The sequence below is a fragment of the Erythrolamprus reginae genome, chromosome 2, assembly GCF_031021105.1.
Source record: "Erythrolamprus reginae isolate rEryReg1 chromosome 2, rEryReg1.hap1, whole genome shotgun sequence".
Taxonomy (NCBI): domain Eukaryota; kingdom Metazoa; phylum Chordata; class Lepidosauria; order Squamata; family Dipsadidae; genus Erythrolamprus; species Erythrolamprus reginae.
This window is the reverse complement of record NC_091951.1, coordinates 3,139,460-3,155,969: the sequence shown is the minus strand read 5'-3', so window position 1 is coordinate 3,155,969 and position 16,510 is coordinate 3,139,460. Positions and strand designations below refer to the sequence as shown.

The window sequence follows — 16,510 nt, the reverse complement described above, 5'->3', positions numbered from 1 at the left end:
GTATTGTTCTATCATTGAGTTTGCTCGTTCTACAGCTCCGTCCGTCCTCAGATGGAAGGTGGAGCTAAGCCTTTGAGATGCCCCTTCTTGACTGAATGGACCCCCTCCAAAACTTCCCCATGAACTGCACCCTCCCTTCCCCCTCGGTCCCAGATGATCCTTCTTTATTTATTTATTTATTTATTTATTTATTTATTATTTGGATTTCTATGCGCCCCTCTCCGAAGACTCGGCTTGGCACCCCATGCAGACCCGTTTGGGTTCGTTAGTTGGAACCTTGACAAACTGTTCTTTCTGCCACACCCACTTCTCCTTGTGACAATTCACACAATTTCTGGCCATGTGACCCCAGGCTCCCCCCTTTGCTGCCACCCCCATCTTAGCCCCATATTCCTTGTTCACATGAAGAATCGCAGCCTTTTGCTCCCTGGAATGGGCGGATTCTGTCTCTGTCTTTCTCTGCCTGTGGGGGCTGAAAGGGAAGAAAAATATGTTATTTGCAGTAAAAGTTTCTCCTTATATTCTGATTTTCTTCCCCTTCTCTTTTTCTGCAGCACTCGTGAATTAATCCTGCTCTCGGAAGCAAAAGGATTTTTTTTTTATTTCTTTGGTCGCTGATGATTCTTTGTCCTGTTTGCAAACTCTGAAAAATGGAGGCAGAAGGTGGCAAGTTGGGGGGAGGAGGAGAATGGCAGCGTGGACCTTCTCTTGCTGAGGAAGCACCCCCCCCAACTTTCTTTCCTGTGAGGGAGGGGTGGAGACCATGTAGACTGTCCCCAGGGATGCTGGGCAGACCTGTCAATCAAGCCCTTTCATGTCTCCTGGCTTTGAACCCACAGCAGCTTCATCTCCATCATTCTTCCTACGAATCCCTTCCGTTCCCTTCCCTTTGCTGTGAAAGAGTAAACTTCAGATGTAGGAAAACCCTGGAATCCTTCGTTTCTTCCTCCTCTTCCTCCTCTTCCCTGCCCCCACAGGAGGCCCCTCCCTCTGCTGCCTCTGGATCAACCATCCCGGCTACTTCGGGTCCAAAGCCAGAACTGATGTGGGAGGAGGGGGGGCAGATCCAGGGCAGGGGAGGGGCTGGACCCCCTTGCTCTGCTTCCCCTCAAGCCCCCTTTGAGGAGCAGAAGGCCAGCAGGGACGGTCCTCCCTCAGCAATTGTGTGGAGCCATTGGGGGCACCCGAGACCCCCACCTACGTTCACCCAGCCATTTGAGCCATTTCTCTTCCTCACAACTGGAGGGCCCTGCCCCATTTTCTCAGCCAATGTCCCCCTCCCTTTTGGGGACTCTTTCAAATGGCATAGAGAGTCACAGGATGAAGGGGCTGCCCCACCTGGAGACACAGCCATGGGGCGGAGGAGGGGAGTCCCTGAACTGGGAAATCAGAGGATCCTTTAGGCTGAGTTCAGAGCTGGGAGGAGACAAAGATCAGACACTGGGACAGGGCATGAAAAAAGCAGTTAGTGGGAGTCCTCAACTTACGACCACAACTGAACCCAGCATTTCTTTTGTGAGGGGAGATATTTGTAACGTGAATTCTGCCCCACTTTATGACCTTTCTCACCACCGTTCTGTTTCTATCAAGGTCGTGGAGTGGATCTGGTTCCCCTGTTGACTCTGCTTGTGGGAAGGCTGCAAAAGGGGATCCCAGGACCTTCAGTTCAGTAGCCTAAGCATAGCCCATAAAATCATTTGCTACAACGTCCTTCCTGCCAAAAACTACTTCATCTTCAACCACAACAACACACGAGCACACTATAGATACAAAGTGAAAGTAAACCGCTCCAAAATTGACTGCAGGAAATACGACTTTAGTAACCAAGTAGTTGATGACAGGAACTCACTACCTGACCTATCATCAACTAGCCCCCAAAACTTTAGACTATCCACTGTTGACCTCTCCCGATTCCTCAGGACAGTAAGGGGTGTGCATAAGTGCACCAGAGTGCCTTCCGTCCCCTGTCCTAATGTTTCTCTCTTACTGGTATCATGTATATAAATATTGTCATATCTTTTTATACCACCAATACGTACTTGACAAAACAAATAAAGAAAAACAAATAAATAAACCGTCTGAATCCCTCCACTCCTCCCTACCCTGTATTTTCTCTTCCCTCCCTCCTTTCCTCTTTCTTCCCCCCCATCTCCTTCTCTCCTCCCACCCCCAACCTCACTAGAGAGAATTGAGCCTTCTTCAGTGGGCAGTGGGAGCTCTGGCGGGAGGAGCAGTAGCCTGGCTGGGCAGAATTGCCCCGCTGCCCCACACACGAGAATTCGGGACCAACTCCTCTTCTTTCAGGCATCCGAAGAAGGTTCATTTCTCCCTCTTGCTCACTCTCCTGCCCGCTACAAGGACACTGCGGGGAGAAAGTCCTGATGCTATGCCCCCTGTCTTTGCAGCCGTCAGGAGAGCAACTGAGCGAGCGAGAGAGACGAGCCGCGGTGTCATTGTAGCGAGCAAGAGAGTGAGCGCGAGAGAGAAACTAGCCTTCTCCGGTCCCAAATTCTCGTGCGGCTGCAGCGGGGCAACTCTGCCTGGCCAGGCTACTGCTCCTCCTGCCCAATCTCCCAACAACAACCAGAGAAGGCTCGTTTCTCTCGCACGCTTTCTTTCCTGCCCACTACAAGGACCCCGCGGCTCATCTCTCTTGCTCGCTCACTTGCTCTCCTGCCATGTTAAGAGCTCCAGGGGGAGGAGCAGTATCCCGGCCGGGCAGAGCTGTCCAACTGCAGCACACACGAGGATTTGGGACCGACACCTCTTCCTTCTTCCTGGCGGCATCTCTCAGAGACAGTCTCAAGCATCCCCCCTCAAGCGTCCCCCCTCCCAAAGACATCCCGTTCCAGATGGCATCGGCATTTACTTTCCACTGAGCCGCACCAGCTGCCACTGCCTGCCCGAGATACAGCAGGGTCTGGACTGGAGGGAGCAGCCGAGATGCCGCTGAATGAAGGAAAACATTTTTGGCCTCCATTTCAGCAGCAACCGCCAGCACCAGTGAGAGCCAGGAAGCCTTGTCTGAGGCCGAAGCGCAGGTCCTTGCTATAGCTGGGATTCCCCGCCTCGGGACTGCCGGTGCAAGCAAAAGGAGGCGGGGAATCCCGGCGGGGGAGGCAAGCAAATGGGAAATCCCGGCGGTGGCAGTCACAAGGCAGGGGAAATCCTTGCGGCAGTAAGAGAGCGCATGTGCATTAAGAGAGCACACACGCAGTAAGAGAGCCCACGCACCCAAGCTTGGGTTCGTAAGGTGAAAATGGTTCTTAAGGAGAAGCAAACAAATCTTAAACACGGGGTTCATATCTCGAAAAGTTTGTATGAAGAGGCGTTTGTAAGAAGAGGTATCGCTGTAATTTCTGGAATGTTGCACTTTGATATGGCCCAAGAGCTAATCAATAAAAACTCATGTGATGTCAAACCATGACCATTATATAATATTTCGGGGTTTTCGGGGGGGGGGGACTATTGAGAATTGAATATGAAATTCTGGAAGAAAAGGCAGGGTTGTATTCTAAAAGTTCTAAGGCTTTGTTCCAAATTTTTGCAGAGCTCTTCCTTTTGTGCAATGAGTTGGAGATTTTTCTGTTGTTGTTATTATTATTATTATTATTTATTACATTTGTATGCCGCACCTCTCCGTAGACTGTTGTTTTCCTATCAATTGCAGAGAACATTGAGTAATTAGACACCTTGGGCTTTTTTACTTGAAACACTTACATTCAATAATATTAAATATAATTTCATGTCTTTGTGTGTAGTTGTGCATATAAAAATCCAATTTTGCTATTTCTGCGCGGACGATCAGAAGCTTCTCCTTACAGGAAAAAAAGGTGCAACCATTGATCAGGTAGATTAGAAATGCTCAGGGAAACCGACAGATCAGGAAATGTTTACACAGCCACATTCGTCTACTTTCTGATGGTTATTTTTCCACCTAAAAGATTTCAAATAGATTTTGAGTTGAATTGAATAGCTTGCTTGTTGTATTTAAGGTCGTGGAAAAAGTGATTTATTCTGGTTTGATTTTTTTGAACTGGCATCTCAAAAACATCTCTGCAGACTTTCTATGTCCACCATGAAGGTGGTCCTTGACTTGCAACCACAGTGGAGCCCAAATTATCTATTGCTAAGCGAGACCGTTGTTAAGTAAATTTTGCCCCACTGTACGACCTATCCTGCCACAGTTGTTGAGTGAATCACTACGGTTGTGGAGTGACTCACACGGGACGTGAAGTGAACCTGGCTTCCCCATTGACTCTGCTTGTCAGGAGGTCCCAAAAGGGGATCCTGTGTGTTCTGCCTGATAGGGCTCAGGCGGTAATTAAGAGTCCAGGAAAGAAGGTCAGACACACACGGGCAGTGATAAACAGCACAATTGTATTAAACACAAAAGGAAAAACTAAACAAAATGTCTTTATTCTTCAGGAGTAAACCACAGTGCTAAGCGAAAGTTCAGATAGATACAAAGTGCATGTGAAGTGAAAAAGCAACCAAATACAAAGTTCACGTAGCAGGAAAGTTCCAGGAGTTCTCCGAAGTCACGAGGCACGATAGAAGCCGTGATTGACAGGTTTTCCAACGCCCACTTGCCTAAAAATGCTGGGTTGAATCCAAAACCACAGAGCAAAGATCTCAAAGCAGGGAACAGCAAAGCCATCCAAACCACACAGATAAAAGTCCACGGTTTGCCTATGCCTCTGTTCCCTTTTGTAACTGTAGCCCTCATTATGGGGACCATACCCAGCCCTCATTCTGAGGACCACACCCAAACACAGGTGACACCATAATCACCTTGGATAATCCCATAATTGAGCCCTACGTTGCATTGCTCTACGGCTACGAATATTGATTATCTGTTCGGCATTCGAATCCAGAGAAGAGAGGCTATCCGACGGGCTGCCTGCCAAGTCCCCTGGGCTGTCTGCCAGCTCCTCTGGGCTGTCTGCCAACTCTTCTGAGCTATCTGCCAAATCCTCTGGGCTGTCGGCCAAGTTTTCCGGGCTGTCAGCCGTGCTTTCACAATCGCTCTGTGACGCATCTCTCACATACGTTGGAGCAGCAGCCGGCCCAGGCCCAAACACAACAATGTGAGTCCCAGACACTGTGACCATCACAAGTGTGAGTTAGCCACAAAGCATCGGAATGTCAACCACGCGACCCTGGGGATGCTGCAAGGGTCATAAAGGTGGACAATGGTCCTGAGTCTCTTCTTTCTACAAACAGTCTCCAAAGGAACCATCATCAGTTGAGGTCCACCTGTATTGATGCCCCCAAGGCGCCTCTAGACGGAAAGGCCTTTTCATCACAGGGGCCACAAAAGGCCCAAAGCCCTTCAAGACGCTTCCCAGAGGGAGGGGGAGGGACGAAGGCAGGAGGGGGGAAAGGCCTCCCTTCTCCCCAATCTGTGGCCATCCTCGGACCCCAAAGAGTCACCACAGGCAGAAATCGTCAGATTGAATTGAGACATGTTTCTTAAAGATAGTGCATTAGGGGAAATGTAGTGAAATGGCACTCTGGATAATGTAGTTTTACATGTGCCCACATCTGCACATTCCTATATTCATTCATTCATTTATTTATTTTCAAGCAAACATGTTCAAAAGGCCTTGTGCGAAAGGGCCTAAAAAACCCCCCCAGATGGGTCTTTGCCAGCTTTAGTTGTCCATCTCACTGCCTGAGGAGGCCAGTTAGGAGTTAAAGGCCAGAGCCTAGACTTCCCTCTACAGGCAGCAAGAAGGACAGCTAAAGCATGGAAAGGCCCAGGGGAGGAAAGTTTCTGTGTGCTGACTATGGAATTCTGGGAGTTGAAGTCCACTCATCTTCAGGTTGCTAAGCTAGCCAGGTTTTTTTCTAACTCCTCTCTGATTTTTGTGCATGTTTTTGTTTGTGCGTGTCTGTGTGTTTGTGTGTATGTGAGAGACACAGAAATAAATATTTCTTTTAGAACTCTGAAAAAAGTTTTTTAACAGTTCACTAAAGTTGCATCAGCCCTTTTGTGTGTGTGTATGTGAGAGACAGAAAGTTTTTTTTAACTCTGCAAAGTTCTGGTAACTAGTGTTTCACTAAAGTTGCATCAGCCTGTTTGTGTGGAGCCTTTGAGCTTTAAAGTTCACAATAAAGGTAAATCCATGTTGGCTTTAACTCAGCAGGCAGCTATTTCAGACCTGTGAGATGCTCTGGCATTAACTGGCCCCTGGGATTTTGTCTCCGTGCCCACAAATGTCAGATTTATTTGTTTCTTCAGCCACAATTGCCATGTATTCCCTCCGGGCTCAGTTCCAAGCATGGAACTCCCAAATCTCTCAATTCTAGATGACCCATTTAATTCCATCTCTGCCCCTGCCATTAGGTACCACAGGGGGATTATTTCCCTTTCACTTCTCTCCAGATTATCCCCCAAAGTTGAATCATCCAGGGATCTCTCCTGAGAGGGAGAATTATTACGATCAACGTTTCAGCTCTGCTCTTGGGCTGAATCCTCCAGGGGAGTCTTTGGGCAGAGAAATAGGGAGTTTGGAGACATGCAGAGTCTCTTGCATGTACGTCTCTCTCCTTTCCAGGTAAAGCTGTGTTTCAATCAGGAAAGCAACTGGATCATATCCCACCTTTTGAAAATCCTCTGAATTCTTCTGTAGGAACAGGAAGGAGATTGATTGAGTCACCCCATGAATGATGGACCTCTTGCTTCTGGTTGTGGTGCTGCTTGTGTCCCATCCAGTCTCTGGGAAGCTGAGAAGGAAATGCCCACTCAGTTTGGAGCACCAGGATGGAAAACAACCACTGAGCTTTTACAGCCCAGGAGACCATCTCATTGGTGTAGTCACCACTGGATTTGACACATTGTATCCAAAGTTGCTTTTCAACGTGGCTCCTTCTCTTCCTGATCCGTGAGTCATTCAGGGTGATGGAGTTTCACTCCCTCTGTTCTAACACTCTCCTTATTTTATGTTTTTTTCCCATTTATTTCTATATTGTGAATATGTCTAATTTCCTGAATGATTTTGGTTTCCACGGCTTCTCGTTTTTGTCTGATTTTGTGAAAGAGACTCAAAAAGGGGTCTGAGAAAAAGCTGAAAGGGCTGCAGATTATTTTCCTCTCTCTGTTCAATCCTTAATTCATCATTTGAATAATGAATTTTATTTGAAGTAATTGGGGAATCAGTTGTAGTTGCCGTACCTCAGTCGATTCCCATATTTGTGTAACTGATCATTGCTTTTGGTTCACTAGGCATGTGGAAGATTATACATTGCTCAAAAAAAAATAAAGGGAACACTTAAACAACAGAATATAACTCCAAGTCAATCAAACTTCTGTGAAATCAAACTGTCCACTTAGGAAGCAACACTGATTGTGTTGCTTTTCACATGCTGTTTTCAGCACATTCAACTTTGTACAGGACAAAGTGTTCAATGAGGATATTTCATTCATTCAGATCTAGGATGGGTTCTTTGAGTGTTCCCTTTATTATTTTTTAGTAGTATATATTAAAAGAAGTATTTGTTGTTGCTGTTGATTATAATAACACATTTTTTACAATAGGGATATTTATAGTTTTATTTCTGCCGCAATATTAATTTTCAACATTCAACTGATCAACAAGAATTCCCAGTTCGTGCACAACCTCACACTTGGCTACAATATCCATAACAACTATATGAGTACTTTTCACACTGCAGATGCCTTGCTGGACATTCTCTCCACTGGAGAAGCCAGTGTCCCCAACTACGGCTGTGGAAGGAAGGACAACCTTCTGGCTCTTCTTGATTCAGCTCGCAACGATATCTCCATCCAGATGTCAACAATAGGAGGCACCTACAAAGTCCCACAGGTTTGTTTGTGCTTTTCTCCACCTGGTAAAAGTAAGTGGTGGGTGATGGTAGATGAGCAATAGATGCAATCATGTTTTCTGCATGGAATTCAGGAACTGATTTCCTCCATATTAGCAAAAATGTCAATGTTCTACCCCATTATGTCCATGTTGATATTAATCATAAAAGGCCTGAGATGCAAGCAATACCTTCCCTGGAGAAGACATTCTACCAACTAGTTAATTGATCCAAAAATATCTCTAGTTGTTAGGGCCCCTGTTGGCATCTTCATTTTAGAAGACAAGACCTGCCCTATCCACTCAGATTGAAGTTGGCAATAGTTGCATTTTATGTAACTAGAATAGGGAATAAAAAGGACTCTAGCAATTATAGACCAAATGGACTAGCAGATATTGTGGCTAAAATTTATGCCATGATCCTCTCAGTTAATTTTGAGAAAAATGCATTCCTTGCAGAAGAACCGGAAGGTTTTAAGTAGAGTTAAAAGCTATGTAGATTTTTATAAGAAACAATGCATAAGTTAATGATCATCTATTGGCTCAAATTGGTCTTGAAATATCTAATCTATATAAATGAGGTGAAACAAGGTTTACAGGCTTTCTAGATGTTAGTGCAACATTTGACTCAATGAACAGAGAAATAGGATGGAGAAAATGGATTGCCCTCCAAATGGAGCTCAGCCTGTTGGCCCTGATCCAAGCCCTTGTTGGAGAGGGAGGTTTGGGCTCAATGGGGCCACGAGAAGAAGGACCTATGCTTACCAAGCAGGGAAAGGAAAGATACATATTTGAACCCTTGTTATTCAGTATAGATCTGAATGACTTATAGGACTAAAACAGATCATAAATAAATGTTATTTCATTTACTAAACTAGTGGACCAGTATACAGCACTTGGATTTCAGAAAGGCTTTGACAAGGTCAACCACAACCTATTTCTCGGTAAGCTAAAACTATGTGAGATAGGCAGCCTGATGCCCAGATGGAGTCAGCCGGGGGTCCTCAATGGAACTATGTAGGTTCCATTTTAGGCCCAGGACTCTTCAACAAATTCTAGTCTGACCCCCTTCTCATTCAGGAGACTTACAGAATGATAGAAAGGGAAGGGACCTCAGTGGTCATCTAGTCTGACCCCCAGCTCAAGCAGGAGAATGGAGGGGACTTCAGTGGCCATCTAGTCTGATCCCCCTTCTCATTCAGGAGGCTTACAGAATGATAGAGAGGGAAGGGACCTCAGTGGCCATCTAGTCTGACCCCCTTCTCATTCAGGAGAATGGAGGGGAGCTAAGAGGCCATCTAGTCTGACCCCCAGCTCAAGCAGGAGAATGAAACAGAATGATAGAGAGGGAAGAGACCACAGAGACTATCTAGTCCAACCCCCTTCGCAAGCAGGAGAATTGGTCTCCCAGTCAAATTCATGGACTGATAAATTGACTGGTGGAACTCCCTGCCTCACAATAAGCTAATCCTTTAAAAGTTAATTTGGGAACCCAGTCAGAGCAGTCCTCTCAAAAGAAGGGTGCGAGAGAGAGCTAGATAGCATTCTCTTAGCAAAGGACAGATGTGAAGTTACTGGTTACTGTCTGGGGCTCCTTTATGACCTGCTCCTCATGGTAATCTTTGGAATTTTTACAATGCACGGAGCACTTATGACAAAAGAAAGTGTCAAGAGAGGCAAAAACCTGGAGGCTCCAGAAGTGGGGGTAGGGGGCCATCCCCGCCTTCCACCCATACACATTTAACAAGAGTTGGAAGGGACCTTGGTGGTCATCCAGTCCCACCCCGTTCTTCCACCCATACACATTTGTCATATTCTGACCTGCTAAATTGGCCGGGGGAACACACTGCTACATGGTCCTCTCTCAAACTCCCTTTGCATTTCTCTCTCTCTCTCCAGGGTCCCTTCCAACACTTGTTAATTTGTTTGGGAATCTGTCACCGACTTGAGAAGGGGGTTGGACTAGAAGATCTCTGTGGTCCCTTCCATCTCTTTGATTCTGTAGAAATCTGCTTGAGAAGGGGGTTGGACTAGATGATCTCTATGATTCTAGATGACCTCCTTAAGGTCCCATCCAATTCTGTAAGGGTCACCTGCTTGACAAGGGGGTTGGACTAGATGCCCTCTAGTTCGTTTTGTCATAACTGCTTGTTCCTTTTGCATCTGCCTCGAGGCATCACAAAAATTCCACAGATAATCATGATGAGTAGGTCATAAAGGGGCCCCAGACAGCAACCAACCTTCACTTCTGTTCTTTGCTAAGAGAATTCTACCTAGCTCTTTCTCCCACCCCTCTTTTGTGATGACCAATCTGATTGGCTTCCCAAATTAGCTTTTTAAGGATTAGCTTGTTGTGAGGCAGGGAGTTCCACCAGCCAATTTAGCAGCCCAGAAATTTGACTGGGAGACCAATTCTCCTGCTTGTGAAGAGGGCTGGACTAGATGGCCTCTGAGGTGCCATCCATCTCTATGACTCTGTATCAGTTTCCTGTTTGAGGAGGGGTTCTGAGTAGAATTGGTATGTGTGGGTGTGGGTGTTTGTTTGTGTGTGTGAAAAAGCTCCCAAAGCCCCCTTCCCCTCCCACTTCTGGGAACCCTCAAGACAAATGAAGGAGGGGTGAAAAGAGGCATGGGTTCCCAAAGTGGGGGGGCAGGGGGCTTTGTGGGGGGAAAACTTGGGGAGGCTAATGATCCTTTCCTGTTTGCAGAGAGAGAGATAGGTCTGTTCATACTCTGGGCATCTAGACGATCCCATGCCTTCTTCTGTGTTCTTGTGGAGAGTCCCCAAAGTGTGTGGGGGCTTTGGGAGCTCTTTCACACACACACACACACACACATTATCAGCAGCAATGAACTTTTGTTTTCAACAAAGCTAAACTCCGATAGTTATCCCATCAATAGAATCTGGAAATAAAATCACCAAAAAGCTCCTCATCTTCAAAGAAACAGGAATTAACAAAAGAATGAGAAAAATATAGGAGTTATCATTCTACAAATTGGCATACCTGGTCACATTTAGTTGGGGCAATGGACCTCATGACCCCTTTACCATATATCCCCTCAAAGAAACAGGAGTTTCCTAAAACAATTAGCATTTCAAGGAGATATGAGAACAGCTTACCACATGCTCTTTTTTATAATTAAATTCTGTACTTGGTGATTTTAATTCCATATCTATCAGATTCCATATTCCAATCAGATTGGTCCTCACAAAATTGGTGGGAGAGAGTACTAGGTAGAATTCTCTTAGAAAAGGACAGAAGTGAAGGCTGGTTGCTGTCTGGGGCCCCTTTATGACCTGCTCATCATGATTATCTGTGGAATTTTTATGATACCTGGTGGCAGATGCAAAGGTAACAAGCGGTTATGACAAACAAACTAGAGGGCTTCTAGTCCAACCCCCTTCTCAAGCAGATTTCTACAGAATCGGAGAGATGGAAGGGACCACAGAGGTCATCTAGTCCAACCCCCTTCTCAAGTCGGTGACATCTACAGATTCCCAAACAAATTAACAAGTGTTGGAAGGAACCCTGGAGGGAGAGAGAGAGAGAGAGAGAGAGAGAGAGAAATGCAAAGGGAGTTTGAGAGAGGACCATGTAGCAGTGTGTTCCCCCGGCCAATTTAGCAGGTCAGAATATGACAAATGTGTATGGGTGGAAGGACAGGGTGGGACTGGATGACCACCAAGGTCCCTTCCAACTCTTGTTAAAGCCGTTAAAGTTAAAGGCTGAAGCCAAATACCCTGATTCACTGGCCATTATTTTGGGAGATTTTAACAAGGCAAACTTAAGAGATGAGCTACCAAAATACTTTCAACATGTAAATTGTCCCACCAGAGGCAATAATATCTTAGACCATTGTTACACAGCTGTAAAAAATGCTTACAGGGCTTTACCAAGAGTAGCTGTGGGACATTCTGATCATTGCATGATTCACCTTGTACCTGCTTACAAACAAGATTTAAAGCCACAAAACCATTAATTAAATCAGTGAGGACTTGGACTGAGGAAGCAAAGTTAAAGCTACAGGCTTGCTTTGACTGCACAGACTGGAATATTTTTAAAGACACCTCTGCAGATCTAGATGAACTCACAGATATTGTAACATCATATGTCAGCTTCTGTGAAGACCTATGTGTACCAACCAGGAACTTGCAAATATACAGTAACAATAAACCTTGGCTCACAGCCAAACTCAAGCAGTTACGTCATTCCAAAGAGGAAGCCTACAGAAAAGGTGATAGAATGCTGTACAATCAGGCCAGAAATATATTAACAAGGGAGATCAGAGCAGCAAAAAGGAACTACTCTGAAAAGCTAAAGAATCAATTCTCAACAAATGAACCAGCAAACATGTGGAAAACTCTCAAAAACATCACCTGTTACAGCAAACCACCTTCCCAAGCTGAAGGAGATTAGCAATTGGCAGATGACCTGAATGTGTTCTACTGCAGGTTGGAAAAGAAACCTCAACCACTTATGTGCACAACCTCCATCCCAGACACACCAACAACAGCTAAATCTTCTACAACTGAACCCATCCCATTGGGTTTACAACCCCTAGTGATCACAGAAAAGGAAGTGAAAGATCTATTTCTCAGACAGAAGCCTGGAAAAGCACCAGGCCCAGACAAGATAACTCCTTCTTGCTTAAAAGTCTGTGCTGACCAATTGGCCCCCATCTTCACCCAAATCTTCAACAAATCACTAGAGTTGTGCTATGTTCCTTCCTGCTTCAAACGCTCGACCATCATCCCAGTGCCGAAGAAGCCCTCCATCAAGGAACTGAATGACTACAGACCAGTTGCTCTAACATCTGTAGTTATGAAAACCTTTGAAAGGCTAGTGATGTTCCATTTGAAAGCCATCACGAATCCACTGTTAGACCCCCTGCAATTTGCATACCGAGCAAATAGATCAACAGATGATGCTGTTAATATGGCTCTACACTACATCCTTCAACATCTTGAATCTCCAATGACCTACGCCAGGGTCCTCTTTGTGGACTTCAGTTCAGCATTCAATACCATTGTACCAGACATTCTCTTAACCAAACTAAATCAGTTAGCGGTACCTGAACACACTTGTAAGTGGATCACAAGCTTCCTAACAGACAGGAAGCAGCAGGAGAAGCTAGGAAAAATCACATCAGATATATGTACAATTAGCACAGGTGCCCCCCAAGGCTGTGTACTCTCACCACTTCTCTTCTCTCTATACACTAATGACTGCATCTCATACGATCCATCTGTTAAACTACTGAAGTTTGCAGATGATACAACAGTGATCGGACTCATTCGAGACAATGATGAATCCGCATACAGACGGGAAGTTGAACAACTATCCTTGTGGTGTGACCAGAATAATCTAGAACTGAACACAATCAAAACCGTAGAAATGGTGGTAGACTTTAAGAGAAACCCTTCCACCCTTCCACCTCTCACAATACTAGACAACACAGTATCAACAGTAGAGACCTTCAAATTTCTAGGTTCTATCATATCTCAAGACATAAAATGGTCACCTAACATCAAAAACATCATCAAAAAAGCACAACAAAGAATGTTCTTTCTGCGCCAGCTCAGGAAGCTCAAACTGCCCAAGGAGCTGCTGATTCAGTTCTACAGAGGAATCATTGAGTCTGTCATCTGCACCTCTATAACTGTCTGGTTTAGTGCTGCAACCCAACAGGACCGACACAGACTTCAGAGGATAATCAGAATTGCAGAAAAAACAATTGCTGCCAATCTGCCTTCCATTGAGGACCTGTATACTGCACGAGTCAAAAAGAGGGCGGGTAAAATATTTACTGACCCTTCACATCCTGGACACAAATTGTTTCAACTCCTACCCTCAAAATGTCGCTACAGAGCACTGCACACCAAGACAACTAGACACAAGAACAGTTTTTTCCAGAACGCCATCACTCTATTAAACAAATAATTCCTTCAACACTGTCAGACTTTCTACTAAATCTGCACTTCTATTCTACTAGTTTTTCTCATCATTCCTATCACCCATTTTCTCCCATGTTGACTGTATGACTGTAACTTGTTGCGTATATCCTAACATTTTTATTATTATTGCTTCTTCATTGCTTATTTGACCCCTATGACAATCATTAAGTGTTGTACCACATGATTCATGACAAATGTATATTTTATTTTATGTACGTTGAGAGCATATGCACCAAGACAAATTCCTTGTGTGTCCAATCACACTTGGCCAATAAAAAAAATATCTATAATTCTATGTGTATGGGTGGAAGGCGGGGATGGCCCCCTACCCCCACATCTGGAGCCTCCAGGTTTTTGCCTCTCTTGACACTTTCTTTTGTCATAAGTGCTCCATGCATTGTAAAAATTCCAAAGATTACCATGAGGAGCAGGTCATAAAGGGGCCCCAGACAGTAACCAGTAACTTCACATCTGTCCTGTGCTAAGAGAATGCTAACTAGCTCTCTCCCACCCCTCTTTTGAGAGGACTGCTCTGATTGTGTTCCCAAATGAGCTTTTAAAGGATTAGCTTGTTGTGAGGCAAGGAGTTCCACCAGCCAATTTAGCAGCCCAAGAATTTGACCGGAAGACCAATTCTCCTGCTTGCGAAGAGGGTTGGACTAGATGGTCTCTGAGGTCTCCTCCCTCTTTATCATTCTGTTTCATTCTCCTGCTTGAGCTGGGGGTCAGACTAGATGGCCTCTGAGGTCCCCCCCATTCTCCTGTTTGAGCTGCGGGTCAGACTAGATGACCACTGAGGTCCCTTCCCTTTCTATCATTCTGTAAGTCTCCTGAAGGAGAATGGGGGTCAAACAAAATGGCCACTGAGGTCCCTGCCCTCTCTATCATTCTGTAAGGCTCCTGAATGAGAAGGGGGGTCAGACTAGATGGCCACTGAGGTCCCTACCCTCTCTATCATTCTGTAAGTCTCCTGAATGAGAAGGGGGGGTCATACTAGATGGCCACTGAGGTCCCTTCCATCTCTATCTTTGAACTGGTGTGTGGGTGTATGAAAGAGCATTTTGCAAGAACCGTTCTGATTGGATGGTGGTGAAGTGTCCCATGTGGCCAAAAGGCTGTGGCTGAAGGTGGATTTGTGTGACGAAAGGGCTGGGGCCAATTGCTAGGGGCCTTTGGGCGAGGGAGAGAAGGCAGCAGCCGATCAGCTGCAGCGGAAGAAAGAGCTTTGTCCAACTGGCAGAGGCAAAAAGTCCTAAACCCTCAGAGAGAAATCTCTAGCAGAACCAACCCCATCGCGGCCTCTGAGGTCTTGGGGTGAGTAAAAGGACTCCAGCTGCTGCCCTCACGGTTGTATTGGGAATTTATACCATTTCTGCTATGTCTAAATTCAGAAAATGTGGTTATTGGCATAAATTCTAATCTACGAAAACTGTCAGACTCCGAAAACAGACAAAAGTTCAATTAAAGAGAAATCTTGGATTATACAACTGACAAATTGTATTAGCAACTGAGGTCTCCCTGTTTCTTGTATAACTGGAGAAGAAGCTAAAAAGAAGAAAAAATCTGGGATACAGAAACAGAAAAAGATGCACCAATCCTCAAAAATTATAATAGGCCCTTTATTGGAATATAATACTTCAGTCAGCATTTCAATGTGATAATCTAATTGTGGTAAATTGGTACAGTAATATTATTCACAATTTGCGTAGTTTTTAAAATTTATTCTTTTTCATTTTTATTATACAATCTTGCTAATATTCTTTCTTTAATATTTCCAACAATGTCTAACTACAAATTGTTCTAATACATTCATGAGAAGCAGGTTGGATTTATTAAAATATTTTGGATTTGATCTGACCCCAAATATGACACAGCATTTTCATTGCTTTTTCAGATCAGATATGGAAGTGCTTCAGAGGCTCTGAGTGATAAAAGCAAATTCCCCTTTTTCCACCAGACGCAACAGAAAGAAGGAATCCTCTACCCAGCCGTTGTCCAACTGCTCCTCCATTTCAGATGGACCCTGATTGGCCTCTTTGCTTCAGACACAGAGAAGGGAGAGAATTTCATGAGGACTTTCCCTCCTGTGCTTGTCAGGAATGGAATTTGTGTGGTTCTATCACAACAATTCTCAACAACAGGATATACAGCCTATCTCAGGGATGCCCTCTCTAAGTGGAGACAAGTCAATGTCTTTGTTCACTTCATGGAGGTTGATTCCCTTTGGGACAGAATTCTTCCTTTCCATTTAACATTTCTGCGCTTGCCGGGACTCATTGAAGAGAAAGTCTGGATCTTCACAACTTTTACAGGGTATAGAATAAACAAGCACAGACTTCTCAAATACATCCACAGTATTTTGAACTTTGGTTATCTGCCCAAAAGAAGGCCAAAAGATGAAGCCTTTCAACCCCATTTATTTGTGGAAGTAAATTTTCAAGATCTTTATTTTCTCTGTTCTCTTTCAAAGAACATCTTTTCTGTCAAAGGCCGCAGAAGATGCACCCAGAAAGCCCCACTGGAGACCCAGGGGAAAAGGAACAGAGGACGGAGGAGAAATGTTTATGAAATTTACAGCCTCATGAAGACTCTGGCCCATGTCTTGAATGCCGCCTATTCCTCCAGATGGAGGAGGAGAAGGACGGAGGGAGAAAAGAGGTCGGGGTCTCCAAGGCTGCAGCCGTGGCAGGTAGGGGGTCCCGATAGAGATCCATGAATCTCAGAT

At 45.0% G+C, this 16,510-nt stretch overlaps 1 pseudogene; it reads right to left on the bottom strand.

Moving 5' to 3' along the window:
* LOC139162937 (H-2 class II histocompatibility antigen, E-S beta chain-like) overlaps positions 1-16,510 on the bottom strand; it is a 644,095-nt pseudogene that overhangs the window by 13,241 nt on the left and 614,344 nt on the right.